General features: G+C 30.9%; 2 protein-coding genes across 2 annotated transcripts in view; both read right to left on the bottom strand.

Annotated features, from left to right (window-relative positions):
- The window catches only part of kirre (kin of irre), a 139,343-nt gene extending 130,462 nt beyond the window's left edge, over positions 1-8,881 (bottom strand). Inside the window, exon 1 of the mRNA XM_075298167.1 lies at positions 6,580-8,881. The gene's annotated coding sequence lies outside the window, so the exon portion shown is untranslated. The remainder of the gene's footprint in view (positions 1-6,579) is intronic.
- The window catches only part of ric8a (ric8 guanine nucleotide exchange factor A), a 469,139-nt gene that overhangs the window by 385,652 nt on the left and 67,212 nt on the right, over positions 1-16,275 (bottom strand). The window lies entirely within an intron of this gene.

Genomic DNA, 16,275 nt, shown 5'->3' with positions numbered 1-16,275 from the left:
TCGTGCTTAGAGTTCCACCTAAAAAGGATATCTTTATATAAAAGAAAATTATTTTTCGTTTTACTTGAAACATTGTTTGTTTTAAACTGCACTGAAAACAATTTTTTACGTGATATTAAAGATTACGCAACCTAAATGTTGGGATGCGCGATTTACAAAATATTAAGGACAAATATTGAAAATTTTTATTAAAATAAAGTTTATAATATTTGCTTCAAAAAAATTTTTTTAGTAAATTCAGGATACAAATTTTGGATATTTGCGTCTTTTCGTTAAATCCGTATGTCTTTTAACTAAGATAAATTTTCCTAAAAGTAAAGACACACATTTTTGATTTAAAGAAATCGTCCTTAAATAAACTGCGATATTGTATCTTTAGATTTAAGATAAAAACACTTCAAATCTAGGCTGAGACTTAGTTTGAGGATTTTGTATCTTTAACTTAAAGTTTTTTTTTTAATATTAATAAAATATTTTTTACTTTGAATTAACTTTAATAATTTGTGTTTTTAAACTGACATTTGATTGTAAGTGAATAGCTTTTTTAATATACCGCGAAAAGAGAATGAAAATTCAATAAATGAGATCCTAGATTTAAAGCCAGATAGGTCGCTTAAAAATGATTTCATTTTAAAAACACCGCATCTTTGGCTTGGATTCAATACCATAATCCTTAAAGGAAGGTCAACATTTTTGGATCCAAGTAAACTTGTTATCACAAACATTTTTCCAATTAAAATTTTAATTAAATTCGAAAAAAGAATTCTATTAAAAATTTAATTGGCTTACAAGTTCTTTAATTGAACCAAAAACCAATCACAAAAACTAATAGTATCATTTAAATTTTTATTTGGGTCTATTCATTATACCCTCCACCATAGGATGGGGGTATATTAACTTTGTCATTCCCTTTGTAACACATTGAAATATTGCTCTAAGACTCCATAAAGTATATATATTCTGGGTCGTGGTGAAATTCTGAGACGATCTGAGCATGTCCGTCCGTCTGTTGAAATCACGCTAACTTCTGAACGAAACAAGCTATCGACTTGAAACTTGGCACAAGTAGTTGTTATTGATGTAGGTCGGGTGGTGTTGCAAATGGGCCATATCGGTTCACTTCTACGTATAGCCCCCATATAAACGGACTCTCAGATTTGGTTTGCGGAGCTTCTAAGAGAAGCATATTTCATCCGATCTGGCTGAAATTTGGTACATGATGTCAGCATATGATCTCTAACAACCATGCAAAAATTGGTCCACATCGGTCCATAATTATATATAGCCCCCCATATAAACCGATCCCCCATTTGGCTTGCGGAGCCTCTAAGTGAAGCAAATTTCATCCGATCCGGCTGATATTTGGTACATGGTGTTAGTATATGGTGTCTAATTACCATGCAAAAAATGGTCCATATCGGTCCATAATTATATATAGCCCCCATATAAACCGATCACCAGATTTGACCTCCGGAGCCTCTTGGAAGACCAAAATGCATCTAATTCATTTGAAAATTGGTACGTGGTGTTAATATATGGCCTCAAACACCCATACAAAAATTGGTCGAAATCGGTCCATAATTATATATTTGATTTGACCTCTTAGGTTAGGTTAGGTGGCAGCCCGATGTATCAGGCTCACTTAGACTATTCAGTCCATTGTGATACCACATTGGTGAACTTCTCTTTTATCACTGAGTGCTGCCCGATTCCATGTTAAGCTCAATGACAAGCGACTTCCTTTTTATAGCCGAGTCCGAACGGCATTCCACACTGCAGTGAAACCACTTAAAGAAACTTTGAAACCCTCAGAAATGTCACCAGTATTACTGAGGTGGGATAATCCACCGCTGAAAAACTTTTTGGTGTTCGGTCGAAGCAGGAATCGAACGCACGACCTTGTGTATGCAAGGCGGACATGCTAACCATTGCACCACAAAATTCATCCGATTCGCTTGAAATTTTGTACGTGATATTAGTATATGTTATCGAACAACCATGCAGGAATTGGTTCATATCAGTCCATAATTATATATAGCCCCATATAAACCGATCCCCAGATTTGACCTCCGGTGCCTTTTGGAGAAGCAAATTTCATCCGATCTGGTTGAAATTTGGTACGTGGTGGTAGTATATGATATTTAATAGCCATGCCAAAAGTGGTCCATATCACTCCATAATCATATATAGCCCCCATATAAACCGATCCCGAAATTTGGTTGTGGAGCCTCTTGGAGGAGCAAATTTCATCCGAGTCAGTTGAAATTTGGTTTATTGTGCTAGTATAACAACCAAGCCTAACTAGGTCCATATCAGTCTATAGTTATATATAGCCCTCAGATAAATCGATCCCCAATCACAAAAAATTGGTCCATATCAAGTTCATAATTGTATATAGCCCCCATATAAGCGACCCCCATACTTCAATTCTGGCTCTCTACCACGTTTGGACTAACTCACAATTTAGAAAACGATGTTAAGAAGTTTTAAGATACCACAACCCAAGTAATTCGATTGTGGATGACAGTCTTTCGTAGAAGTTTCTACGCAATCCATGGTGGAGGGTACATAAGATTCGGCCTGGCCTAACTTACGGCAATATATACTTGTTTTTAATTAACACTAATGATTGTTACTATCATTTCTGTGATTGAAGAAATTTCAATTAAGAATAATTGGATCAATTAATTTCGTGATTGAAGACAACAAATATTGTTTTTTTTTCTGTGTACGCTTTTTTTAGTGTACGTTAAAATATGTTTATTAAAAAGAGCTACAATATGCCCAACAGGTGACACAAAACTACATTACATTTAAATGCAATAATTTTAGAATTTTCATGCCACCTTTTTTGACAAAATATGACACTTTTTCCATTAATTCTCTGTGTACTGTAAAAATTATATTTCAATATTTTATTCAAAAACTAGGATCATGGTTTTTGTGCAAAAATATTGTCACATGAAAAATTTTTATAAATTTTCCGGAGCTATGAGTATGGACCCTATGAAAACTAGCCCCAAAACCTATATGAAGTAGGACCACCGCTTGCCACAGTTGGTAGAATTCTACCAAAACTTGTAGATTTTCTACTGTTTGGTAGATTGGTAGAATTCTTGATGTTTTGTAAGATTTTGCAAAATATTCCTCTCCATCTAGGAGGTACTACACGTATTTCCTTTAGGAATAAACATTTTGACAAAATTTTCTACAGAAATAAAATTTAGACAATATTTTCCAAAGAAATTAAATTTAGACAAAATTTTCTACAGAAATAAAATTTGTACAAAATTCTATAGAAATAAAATTTGAACAAAATTTTCTGTAGAAATAAAATTTTGCAAAATAAATTTTTTAGAGTTCTGCCAAAACTTGTAGATTTTTTACTGTTTGGTAGAATTCTTGATGTTTTGGTAGATTTTGCAAAATATTCCTCTCAAACTAAGAGGTACTTCACGTATTTCCTTTAGGAATAAAAATTTTGACAAAATTTTCTAAAGAAATACAATTTAGACAATATTTTCCAAAGAAATAAAATTTAGACAATATTTTCTAAAGAAATTAAATTTAGACCAAATTTTCTATAGAAATAAAATTTAGACTAAATTTTCTATAGAAATAAAATTTGGACAAAATTTTCTTTAGAAAAGAAAATTTGATAAAATTTTCTTTTGAAATAAAATTTTGACAAAATTCTATAGAAATAAAATGTGGACAACATTTTCTATAGAAATAAAATTTTGCAAAATAATTTTTTTTTGTTTGGTAGGTTTCCCCAAATTTTGGTAGATTATGTTTGGCTCGAATGGTAACCGTGAGTAGGACCCTAAACAATTATATGGAATAAAACAACACCTTTTTATGTTTTTTTTATTTATGGAGTAACTTCATTTTCCTTATTTTTTGGGCCCGTTTGCCTTATGAAAATAAACCCCAATAGTTCAGATGAAAATGAACACTATTTCCTTTTTTGGGCGATACCAACTGCTTACAAAACAACCAAATCAGCGCTGATTTTTATGGGCGATGTCCCGATTTAGAGCAGCTTCTACATAGCGCTGATATAATTGCTCATTTTATTAGAAATATTGCTCAGATGTGATATATAATCTTGAGTTTCCTATTTTATAGGATTGTTGGTATGAGGAAAACAGCACTACCTTTCATGCATCTATACCGCATTAATTGGTTGCAATAACCTAAACGAATAAACTAGTTTGATTGCTCGTTTACGTTCTTGCCACCGATTCATGCAGAGTGGAGGCAATACCTACTTCATTGTATACCAAAAAGCGCACCTAAACTCTTGCTGTTGAAGTATTTTTTGCAGGGTTTTTTCGCTTTAGTTTTTACTCTTTTTTTACTTGAAAAAATATTTTAATTTTGAGGACCTCATTCAATTAATTCAAGATCTATATGAGTTTATTCTGAAAATTTGATTCCTGAATTGTGACCAAATAGTCTTACGAAAATAAACGCCTTTTTAGTCGAAAAATACAAAAAAAGAATCTGAAATTATATCAGCTATAGTTTTTATATGAATGTCAAATTACTAAGAAGGTACATTAAAAAATGGGTTTTGTATTTTTCGTTTGTTATTAGTACTCACTAATCTTGAAAATATTTTTAGCTTATTTAGATTAAAGTCTCTACTTTAAAAAAAATATTGAGAAATAAATCGAAGCTAAGTGGGGAAATAGAAGTTGGTGGTATTTTTGAAATAGAAATAGAGTGGATATCGGTAGTCAAAGGGTTAAAATTAAACTACCAATTTTTTTCATTGATTCAAATCAAAATCGTTTTGAAAATGTTTCGTTAAATCAGTGAATAAAAACATCCATTAACACAAAGGAAGATAAAGACAACACAAAGCTACATTATTCAGTTGCAATATTTTAAAGTGTTCAGTTCTGTGATATTAGTATAAGGGGTTTCGCTGCAATAATTTTGCTTATTATTATTAATTATTATGAAAATATATGTCGTAATGTCCAGTTTTATATTAATTAATAAGAGAACGTAAAACTATTTGTAAGTAGAGCTTATTATACACATCATAGAAGAATGTAAAAAATGAGCAATTTTGTCTCTAGGCTTTGCAATACAACACTCCTGATGAAGGTGGGAAGAACCAACGAAACGCTGAATAAAATATGAAATAAATTAGTTTTATTTAATTCATACAAAAACCAACTGACCAAAAAGCCCAGTTTGAACAACTATAATAATAAAATTTTAATTAAATGTACGGTCATAATACTTATGAAAATATTTTTTCGTTGATTTGTATGGTTGGCGCATTTCAAATGACATAGTTCGTTTATCAGTGCCCACAAAACTTTTGTTTTTGATTCAATTGCTCCAATTAAGTTTTTAATTGAAATGCCTCCAATCACAGAAAAAAAATTGAAAGCCAATTAAAAATTTAATTGGTCCAATTAAAAAATTAATTGATGCTATTAATATTTGTGTTTGATTTTTGTTTCAATGAAACATTTTTTGAATCAAATAAAATTTTAGTTGAATATTTTTTAAAACTCAATTAAGACTTTAATTGGAAAAAATTTCGTGAATTTTTTTTCTGTGTATAAACACTTTTGTTCCGAACAACATTGTATTGTATCAGTGTTATTTTTGCGTTGCCAGGGTTCTTCTATGGACAGAGCCCAATGTGGGTTAACGCGATTCCCAAAACATTCGTACTCACACACAAAAAAATATCAATTAATTTGATTGTCAATACAATTAAAATTATGTTTAAATTTGAGCTAACAATGTAATTTGTAAATACAATTACGATTTTAGTCACTTTAGCAACCAATTTTGTTATATCAACAAAAATTTTGTTGAACTTAAAAATTTTCTGTAACAACAATTTATTGTTAGCTCAAAAATTATAATATTATTTTCTATGCAGTAACATAAATTACACACGGTCCTTTAATTCACAAATGAAAATGAGACCTCATTTGGAGTCGATATTTATGCTTCAGTTACATTATGTTGGGGCCAATTTGTATGGGGCTAATATTCATTATGAAGCGTAGCCCCATATTTGTGGCCATGTTTCATTTGGGGGGCTCATTTTCCTGGGTCCCATTTTTATACCGCCAAACTAAACTATAAAATTACCCGTTAGCATTTCAAATGCAACAAATGTTTTAGCATTTGAAATTAATTTTATGGTTTATTTTCACAAGCATTAACTTTATGATCTTGGTTCATTCTTTGTTGTCTATAAAGCCAACAAAATTACAAAATAATTTCTTCAGAATCTTTGAAACATTTCATTCATTAAGTAATGGAGACAAATACCGGTTAAACATCAAGCAGATGCTTAACTAAGAAAATCAAATAACCTTACAGCATTGATGAGTTTAAAGTTTTTTTTTGTGTAATTATACAATTATACAATTATTATTCGAGCTTTATTATTCGAGCTTTTTTTTGTGTAAATTTGCCTTAAAGGTGAAATGAACTTAATTTTCTTAAGATATTAAATGACTGTACAAAGCATAAAAAAACACACACAAAATAAATGATTCCCGGAAAGTAAAAAAAAAGTTTAGCTAAACTTACCATAAATTTTTGAAGTAGAACAAAAAATCCAATTTTTAATTAGACGCTGTTTGACGTTTCCTTTGCAATCTTCTGCTTTAGTTTTTTTTTTAAATTTTTTTCTCGTAGCAAAGAGTCTGGGACTAAAAACAATTGACTGGTAGTAGAGATAAGACAGGTTTTTCCAAGAGGATGGGTGTTAAATTCGTTGTTGTTTTGCTAGAACAACTCTTAGGTATCCAATCGAGGTCTTTTGTGGCAATGGAGCTGATGTTATTGTTGTAGTTGTTTTTTTTTTCTTTCAGAAAACCAAGTCCATGAATGAGGATGATGCATGTGGAGTGGACTCTGCCTGTCTTTCCTTTAGGCCATTAAACTTTGCATAAATGTTGCACCCAATCAAGTTAACAACAATAAAGATTGTTGGCATCAGGTAGTAGTTTAGCAAAAAAGATTTAAGATGTTGCTGCTGCTGCTGTGGATGCTGGAGCAGTTGCCACAAACAGGTGCATTTGCTAAAGAACTCAATGAACACTTTTTTGTTGTTGGAATCTCACTTCACAGACACTGGCACACATACACGGGGAGATGTAATCCCATTTAAAACTTGATTCACCACAGATTTATGGGTTTGAATTGACGACAACGACAAGAATGACTACAATGATGTTTTGTGGTGGCTGACTAACCGGTTCCAAAGGAAGCTCACTTTATGTTGTAGATATGGGGGGGGTTTTTCATGCAACTTGCATCACTGAAAGATGGAGTTAATGTTTGTTTGTTTTTGGTTTTCTAAAACAAGAAGCTTATGCAGCAGAGAATTATCAAATATACACTTGTATCACTTGGCTGGTACTAGGATGGTTGATAGAGAACTTGTTTTTGACTTTAACTCGTTTTTCTTTTCTTTCATCAATGGGGGTAGGGGCTATTTGTTTACTACATCACTGGGTGATGATGGTGATGTTTGGTTTTGCTTTAAGCTGTTTTACAAAATATTTCTCATTAATGATATGTTTTGTTATGACAAAAAGCCTATGGCAATTTTTTTTTTAGATTTTTGGAGCCACTGTAGGAGGTCAACCGAAAGAGACACAATTAGATAAAGTGTTTGTTGGTTTTTGTTGTTAATTGACTTTTTTACACTTAATTGTTTTATATTTTTTTTTTATTTGTGAAATAAGATATGTATTTAATTTCGTTTTGAAAATGACCTTTTTTTTCCTTATTTCTTTAAGTTTACTGAAGTTTGAGGCTACTCACATTTTCCCTTCTATATTCACCACTACAGTTTTTCACTCTGTGTGTGTTAGTGTTGTTTTTTTTATTTTGCTCCTCACCATAAACAAAAACCGAAAACAAATAAAAACAAAAGCCTCTTCAACAGACACAAGGACATAACAGATTCAGCTTTGGCTATGCGGTTTTGTTTACCGAGTCCTTTTTTTGAGGCTAAGACGTTAACAAAGACCCATTACGATGGCCAATACATTTAGAGGGGGCCTGAGAGCCTACCTCTGCTACGAGGAGAGGTGAGTATTGGTGAGTGCGTGTGTATTTCACTTAATTATTCAACTGGCAAAACGTGTTGAAATGCCAAGAAACTTAAGAAAAACTTTTAAAAACCGTTTACACAGATCTATGATTTTGGGTTTCAATTAAACACTTTTGGCAAAAATTCCAAATTTAATTTGTATTATTTTTTCTTTATGATATGATAGAATTTTTCTGTTCGTTGTTTTTATTTTAACTTGAGTTTCACATTTATTTTTATTATTTTTTTAATATTTTGTTTTGTTTTCTTTTGCTGTCGTGATTTTTTTTTTAATTTCCTTTTAGTTTTCACACCATTAAGGATATGTATCGTAATTTTTCATTATAGAATTAATTATTCCTTTGCTTTTCATTTAATATATGTATGTATGTTAATATACGTTTTATATGTATGTAGAGATGTATGCAATTTTTTTTATTGTGGTGAGGAGCGAGCCTGTTGGTGTGTGTCATTGGGTATTGTAGGGTATATGTGTGTTAGTGTATTCGTATTGTTTGGGGTTTGGATGTCCGTTCGTTTGATTTTTACTAAAGTGTCTGTCTGTCTGTCTGCCTTGGCTCTCTGTTTTGTAATTTCTTGTTATTGTTGTAGCCTGTGTTTGTTCCAATAGTAGTTATAGTAGAGGATGTTGTTTGGTGATATGTTGTTGTTGTTGGTATTGTTTTTTTTTTTTTTTTGCTTGTTATGTGTTTGTGACTGCCTGCCTGATTGAAAACGGAACGGCGGAAATTCACGCGCTCTGTCAAGGAATTCGAACTGTTTTCAGACACGGAGGAACACGTACTAAAACTTGCTTTGTCTAGAGTGGCTGGATAGCTGGCTGATGATAGCCTGTTTGCTTTTGCTTTGCTGCTTGTGTGTACAAGAATGTGTGGTGTAGTATGTGCTCCACTATGGTGATGAGCATTCTCCCAAGCATTAATTTTGTGTATGCTCACCGCCCCTTGTTTATGCCTGGCAGGCGACAGCGTCGGAATTTCAGTTCAGAATAGATCTGTAACAGAGGCACGCAGCAAGAGCAGCAGCAGCAGCAGAGTCACGAGTATTAAATGTCTGCAGATTTGTCATCATCAACAAGAGTGCCCTGGCGCTAAATACAAATCAACAGAAAAGAGGCAAAATCAAAACAAATGTTTAATGCTGCAACATAGGAACACCAACAACAACATGCACACGTAGTACTCATACGTACCAGGCACCAGTGGGCAGTGTTGTAGTCCAAGAATTCCACCACACAACCGTTGCTATCACCCCCCCGTATCCAAAAACAGAAACGCAAAATATTTGCCGAACATCTATGGTATCTAAAAACGCAACATATCCTTGCTTACTCATAAAACGGCAAAGACCTTGTATTTAGGTTCTCTTCCTCTCTTCACTTCTCTCTCTCACTCACTCTCTGCTAGCAAAATAGTCCGAACAAAAAACATATATTGAGATACTATAAACAGCAACAACAACAACTACTACACATCTGTATTTTGTCAACACTCGATTGTAGTCGTCTGTTATCGTAGTAGATTTTCGTTTGTACCAAGACTCCCGATATATGACTGCATGCGATTGTATGTGGGTGTGTGTGTGTGTGAATTACATTCACATATCTTCTGGTGTTATCTTTCCCTTGTGAGATTTGGGGAATTCATTCACAATTCTGTTTACAATCATTGCGAGAGCAGAAGGAAAGAGTATCCTGTATGTAATGTTGGCGCGTGCCCCTGACTAAATCAACAGAGAGCATTGTTCTTTTAATTTTGCTCTCCTTGTTACATTCCAACTAAAGGCCAGACAACAGACATTAATAGCGTCTGTAAAACATATGCCTGTTAAACTGACAGTCTGTAAATCACAAAAAAAAAGATTCATTAAATTTGGGGTCTGATTGGATTTTCCTCTGCTTTTCACCTCAGTATTGAGCGGATTCTACCACAAATCATCAAAGAGAAAAAAGTTTATGGCCTTATTAAGGATTTCCAGAGAAATTTCCTAAAAGGAAATCCACCACTTAGAAGAAGAACAAATTTCCCAACCATAACCATTGCCAATAAAAGCAGTCAACCAAAATCTAGAATACTCCCGTTTGTTTTTGTTTTTTCTTTTGGTAGTATGCGGTCTTTTGTTATTTTGACCAATTATTTTGTCTTTTGTCGTTGTATTAGATCATGAATGACAATACAATAGAGGAGCCATAGAACCCATAATTTTCACCTCCACCTCCCACTTTGCTATTCAATAATAAATAACACTCGAAGAAGAAGAAGAAGGCTGCAACAATGTGACCTTATTTCATTCATTCTTGTTGTTATTTTTTCTTCATTGTGGCTATTTTTGGTAGTTCGATACTATGCGGCTGTGGAAGTTGTTTTTTTGTTTTTGTTTTCTCACCTCTGAATAAAGGTCATATTGGAGGCTGACTATGCGGAACATTTACAAGTATAAAGTTTTTCTCTCGCCTACAGAACATGCAACAAGGTGGCTCAATGGTTGTGATATATTCTTGTTATTATTGGTCCTGTGGTGTGATGTTGTAGGCAGTTTTTTAATTAGGCATCATTGAAATGCCACCACCCCCCACTGATCCTTATTAGTTTGCAGATGTCTTCTTCTTCTCATATTGGTATGGATTTCTTTTGGTGTAAATAAATGTTGTAGAAGTTTGTCTTTTCTTATAAGTTTTGAGAAGTTATTCTTAAATAAGTCATATGATTTTAAGAGATTTTTGTAATAATTTAAATTAAAGAGGACTTTGGGAAATATTTCCCAATATTTGAAAAGGAGGAAAAAAGAGCTTTAGGCTCGTTGGAGTCAAATATATCCTACAAAAATTCATTAATTACAGATAGATGTTTCGAGGTGATTTTCTTCTATAGGTGAGGTCCACTTCAAATTCGCTCAAGAAATTCCATATATACGCCTTCCTTAAAGTTGCTTAAAACGTCCAACCAGAGGCCCCTATGAAGGCTAGCGCGTTCCTTAAGTTACACTCCCGCATATCGGTGAAAACCTGAAAGAAAAAGGAGCCCAGTATTTTGTTTCTTCCAACGGATAATGCTGAACACTGGCACAGGAAGTGGTACGAGTCTTCCGTAACTTCCAGGTCCAGACACCAGTGTGTTATGTCCAGTTATAATCACAGTTGCCACAGTTGGTAAAATTCTACTAAAAATGGTAGATTTTTTTACTGTTTGGTAGATTGGTAGAATTGATGTTTTGGTAGATTTGGTACAGAGGTAGGTACTTCAATTTTCTATACAAATTAAAGGTTAACAAAATTTTCTATAGAAATTAGATTTTGACAAAACGTTCTATAGAAATAAAATTTAGACTAAATTTTCTATAGAAACAACATTTTGACAAAATTTACTAAAGAAATAAAAATCGGACAAAATTTTCAATAAGAACAAACATTTTTAAAATTTCTAAATTAAAGTTTAACAAAATTTTCTATAGAAATTAAATTTTGACAAAACGATTTATAGAAATAACATTTAGACAAAGTTTTCTATAGAAATAAAACTTACACGCAATTTTCTATAGAAATACAAATTAAAAAAAATTTCTATAGAAATAAAATTTTGATAAAATTTTCTATATAATTAAAATTTTGACAAAATTTTCTATAGAAATACAATTTTGAGAAAGTTTTCTATAGAAATAAAATTTTCGTTTTGTTTGTTATTGTTGGCTTCCCTTCAATCGTTATTGTTGTTTTTGATCTCAGCTTAAAGCCATGCATTGACTAAACTACAAGTGTAGCTAACCAACAGAGGAAAAGTATGCTTGTCAAATTTATTTGGGCAAAGCCCTATAGACTGCAAGATGGTTGGATGTACAGCTGTTTCGGAATTACCACATTCCTCATCAGCATCCTCTACTTGCAGCAAAACTATCAACCAATTATCAGAATAAATTCGGGTAATTCACTCAACCCAAAGTGAACTACACTTGAACCTCCCGAAAAAGGGTTTGATAGTCGGCTACTGCCTAAACAAATTTGCCAGCATATCTCTTTTCCTTTGCCAAACTCAAATCATCGATTTGAATGTATTTGGCTGGGTTTGTTTTTGAGCGTGCTTCCTCTATCTTCATTCGTTTTGATTGTTATTGTTGGCTTCTCTTCAATCGTTATTGTTGTTTTTGATCTCAGCTTAAAGCCATGCATTGACTAAACTACAAGTGTAGCTTAACCATTTCTATAGGATATTTTGTCAAAATTTTATTTTTAATAAAGTTTTTTTCTATAGAAATAAAATTTTGACAAAATCTTCTATAGATATAATATTTTGACAAAATCTTCTATAGAAATAAAATTTGGACAAAATTTTCTATAGAAATAAAATTTAGACGAAATTTTCTATAGAAATTAAAATTTGAAAACATTTTGTATAGAAATAAAATTTTGACAAAATCTTCTATAGAAATAAAATTTTGACAAAATTTTCTATGGAAATGAAATTTTGGCCATATTTTCTATAGAAATAAAATTTTGACAAAATTTTCTGTAGAATTAAAATTTTGACAAAATTTTCTATAGAATTAAAATTTTGACAAAATTTTCTATAGAATTAAAATTTTGAGAAAATTTTCTATGGATATAAAATTTTGAGAAAATTTTCTATAGAAATAAAATTTTGAGAAAATTTTCTATAGAAATAAAATTTTGACAAAATATTCTATAGAAATAAAATTTTGACAAAATTTTCTATAGAAATAAAATTTTGACAAAATTTTCTATAGAAATAAAATTTTGATAAAATCTTCTATAGATATAAAATTTTGACAAAATTTTTTATAGAATTGAAATTTTGACAAAATTTTCCATGGAAATAAAATTTTGACCATATTTTCTATAGAAATAAAATTTTGACAAAATGTTCTTTACAATTAAAATTTTGAGAAAATTTTCTATAGATATAAAATTTTGATAAAATTTTCTATAAAAATAAAATATAGACGCAATTTTCTATAGAAATAAAATTTGGACAAAATCTTTTATAGATATAATATTTTGACAAAATTTTCTATAGAAATAAAATTTTGACAAAATTTTCTATAGAAATAAAATTTTGACAAAATTTTCTATAGAATTAAAATTTTGACAAAATTTTCTATGGAAATAAAATTTTGACCATATTTTCTATAGAAATAAAATTTTTACAAAATTTTCTTTTGAAATAAAATTTTGAGAAAATTTTCTATAGAAATAAAATTTTGACAAAATGTTCTATAGAAATAAAATTTTGACAAAATTTTCTATAGAATTAAATTTTTGACAAAATTTTCTATGGAAATAAAATTTTGACAAAATTTTCTATAGAAATAAAATATTAAAAAAATTTTCTATAGAAATAAAATTTTGACAAAATCTTCTATAGAAATAAAATTTGGGCAAATTTGTCTAAAGAAATAAAATTTTGATAAATTTGTCTATAGAAATAAAATTTTGATAAATGTTTGGTAGTTGTTTGGTAAAATGTTCTCCCAAGTTTGGTAGATTATATTTGGCTACATTGGCAACCTTGGTTATAATGCCAAATAAAGGCTTCATTTCGTAAGTTTCTGTTTGTCCCATATCAATTTGTTTTGATTGCAACCTTCCGAAGAGACTCAACGACGTTGCCGTAATAATCATTATTCACATGACATTCTGTAAAGTTATAAAGGCAGCAGAGTAAAAACGTCCGCAAGTACATTATTCGTTCCACGAGCGCCCGCCTTAGCTAGCACATCTGCTTATGACATTACTCCACAGTGGCCAGGTACTGAGTGAGAATCCTAAGCTCTCTACGACAGCGGCTGACTACCTTAGACCTTATGTCTGCATTGCCCGAGGTCTTTAGATCTGCTGGACTGTTGATAAAGAAACTGGTATCGCTTCTGAATAACGGCCTCATCAAAAGCTACGGCTCAGCAGCTTTTGTGATTGCAGAAATTTGAGCCAAACGCTATGTAACCTATTCCCCTCTCGAGTTCCTTTTTGTTTTGTAGATCCATCTGTATACATGTTCAGAGTTCCGAAAGGTATCATCTACCATACTTGGTAGAATCAATTTCGGCTTAGTGATAAATCAAAATTGATATTTTATGATCTTCAAAATCGATTAATCGACTTTCGATTTTTTTTATAATGTTAACGAACTATGGGAATAAGGAAGTGGAATGTGCAAGAGTCGACTTTTTGATTTTTTAAATGTTAACAAAATTGGAATGGGATGTAGCTCTTTATGTGAAAAACTCCTTAAAAAGTCGAAAGTCGCTTTATTACAACTCGATTTTTCTATAATTGCACAAGTCATAGGTCGTATATTTTAGCGATATCCAGTTAGTTCACATGTCCTTTGTAATAAATATCAGAAAGTCGACTTTAACAAATTTCCGATAAAGTCTAAAATTCGAATATCAGAATGAACGTCACAAATAATCCATATCTTTAAGGACCCTTATAGTAAGTTATCCTTTTTTTTGGTTTTTCCTATTTTGTATGCTCTTTAAATGTTATCTTGATTTCCTTGGCAAATTGGCAAATTTCTATTGGCAACACATTTAAAGAATAATAGAGAGAGAGAATTTCATGTTTTCATGTTCATCCATTTGTGGCCATGTTCGATTGCATGCATAGCCCTTTAATTTACAGAAAATACATCGTTTGCAATCACACAAAAGTAATTGTAAAATTGGATTTTTATTGATTTTATAGCAATTACGAGATAATTATCATACATTGTTCATTTTGCGTTTTTTTTTCTTCTATTTTTGAAATGGTGATAGTGCAGTGGTGGTGAAATACAGATAGATAAGTATTGAAAAACAACTCAATTAAAAATTATATATTATGAAGTAAAGAGCATTATTGACCTACTATTTTGATGTGCAGTTTTTTGTTCCACATTCAATTAATTCATTTATTATAGTCGATGTGTTTATCTATAATTCATTGATATTGATAACAATGCAAAAAATGAGGTGAAACATTAGAAATCAACTAGAAGGGATTTCTAGAGGCTTCACCATTGCCTAATAATGTCATCCTATTTGTGTACAGTGCGATTGATATGTATAACAGCTGACAGATTTATTCGAGTGACAGTTCATTTTGTTGTTGCCAAGCTTACAATAGCATTGTGATATTTTGCATTCAAAGTTATTCGTCATGGAATTCAAGTGTTATTGCTTGATATTTGACTGGATAACCACAAGTGGCTATTTTTAGAGACTTACAGCATTTACGTGTAAATAACTCTTTTGTTTCTCGCACTATTGACGCTAACAATACCAGAAATGATCCGAAAACTTAAGGCCAGATTTGATCGAAAACTGAAGGACAGCAGTAGTAAAAACGTCGGTTTATAGCTAGTTTCGCTCGGAAGCGTGATTTCAACAGATGGACGGACATCGCTATATCGACTCAGAATATGTGTACTCTATGGGGTCGGGGACACGTTTGCCAATTGAGCCAAAAATAATCTGCCAAAATTAAGAGCAAATTTTACCAAAAACTAGCAAAAGAAAAAATCCCAAAATTTTATTTCAATAGAAATTTATGTCAAAACTTTAGAAAATTCAATAGATTTTTTTTTTGTCATAGAAATACTGTGGAATTTTTTTTTTATATTTTATTACTATAACAATTGTTTTCAAAATTTTATTTCTATGGAAAATTTTGTCAAAATGTTATTTCTATGGAAAATTTTGTAAAAATTTGATTTCTATTTCTATTGTCGAAATTTTATTTCTATAGAAAATTTTGTCAACATCTTGCTTCTATAGAAAATTTTCTTAAAATATATTTTTTTAGAAAATGTTGTCAAAATTTTATTACTATAAAAAATTATTTTCAAAATTTTATTTCTTTAGAAAATTTTGTCAAAATTTTATTTCTTTAGAAAATTTTGTCAAATTTGTATTTCTATACAAAATTTTGCAAAATTTTATTTCTATACAAAATTTTGTCAAAATTTTATTTCTATAGAACATTTGGCAAAATTTTATTTCTGTATAATTGTTTTTATTATGTCCAAATTTTATTTCTATAGAAAATTTTTTAAAAATTTTATTTTTATAAATTTTTTTTCGTAAAAATTTTATTTCTATAGAAAATTATGTCAAAATCTTATTTCTATAGATATTTTTTTTGTAAAAATTTTATTTCTATAGAAAATTTT

The sequence above is a fragment of the Haematobia irritans genome, chromosome 3 (genome assembly GCF_050003625.1).
Source record: "Haematobia irritans isolate KBUSLIRL chromosome 3, ASM5000362v1, whole genome shotgun sequence".
NCBI classification, from domain to species: Eukaryota; Metazoa; Arthropoda; class Insecta; order Diptera; family Muscidae; genus Haematobia; species Haematobia irritans.
The sequence above is the reverse complement of the archived record's forward strand: the minus strand, read 5'-3'. Positions and strand labels throughout refer to the sequence as shown.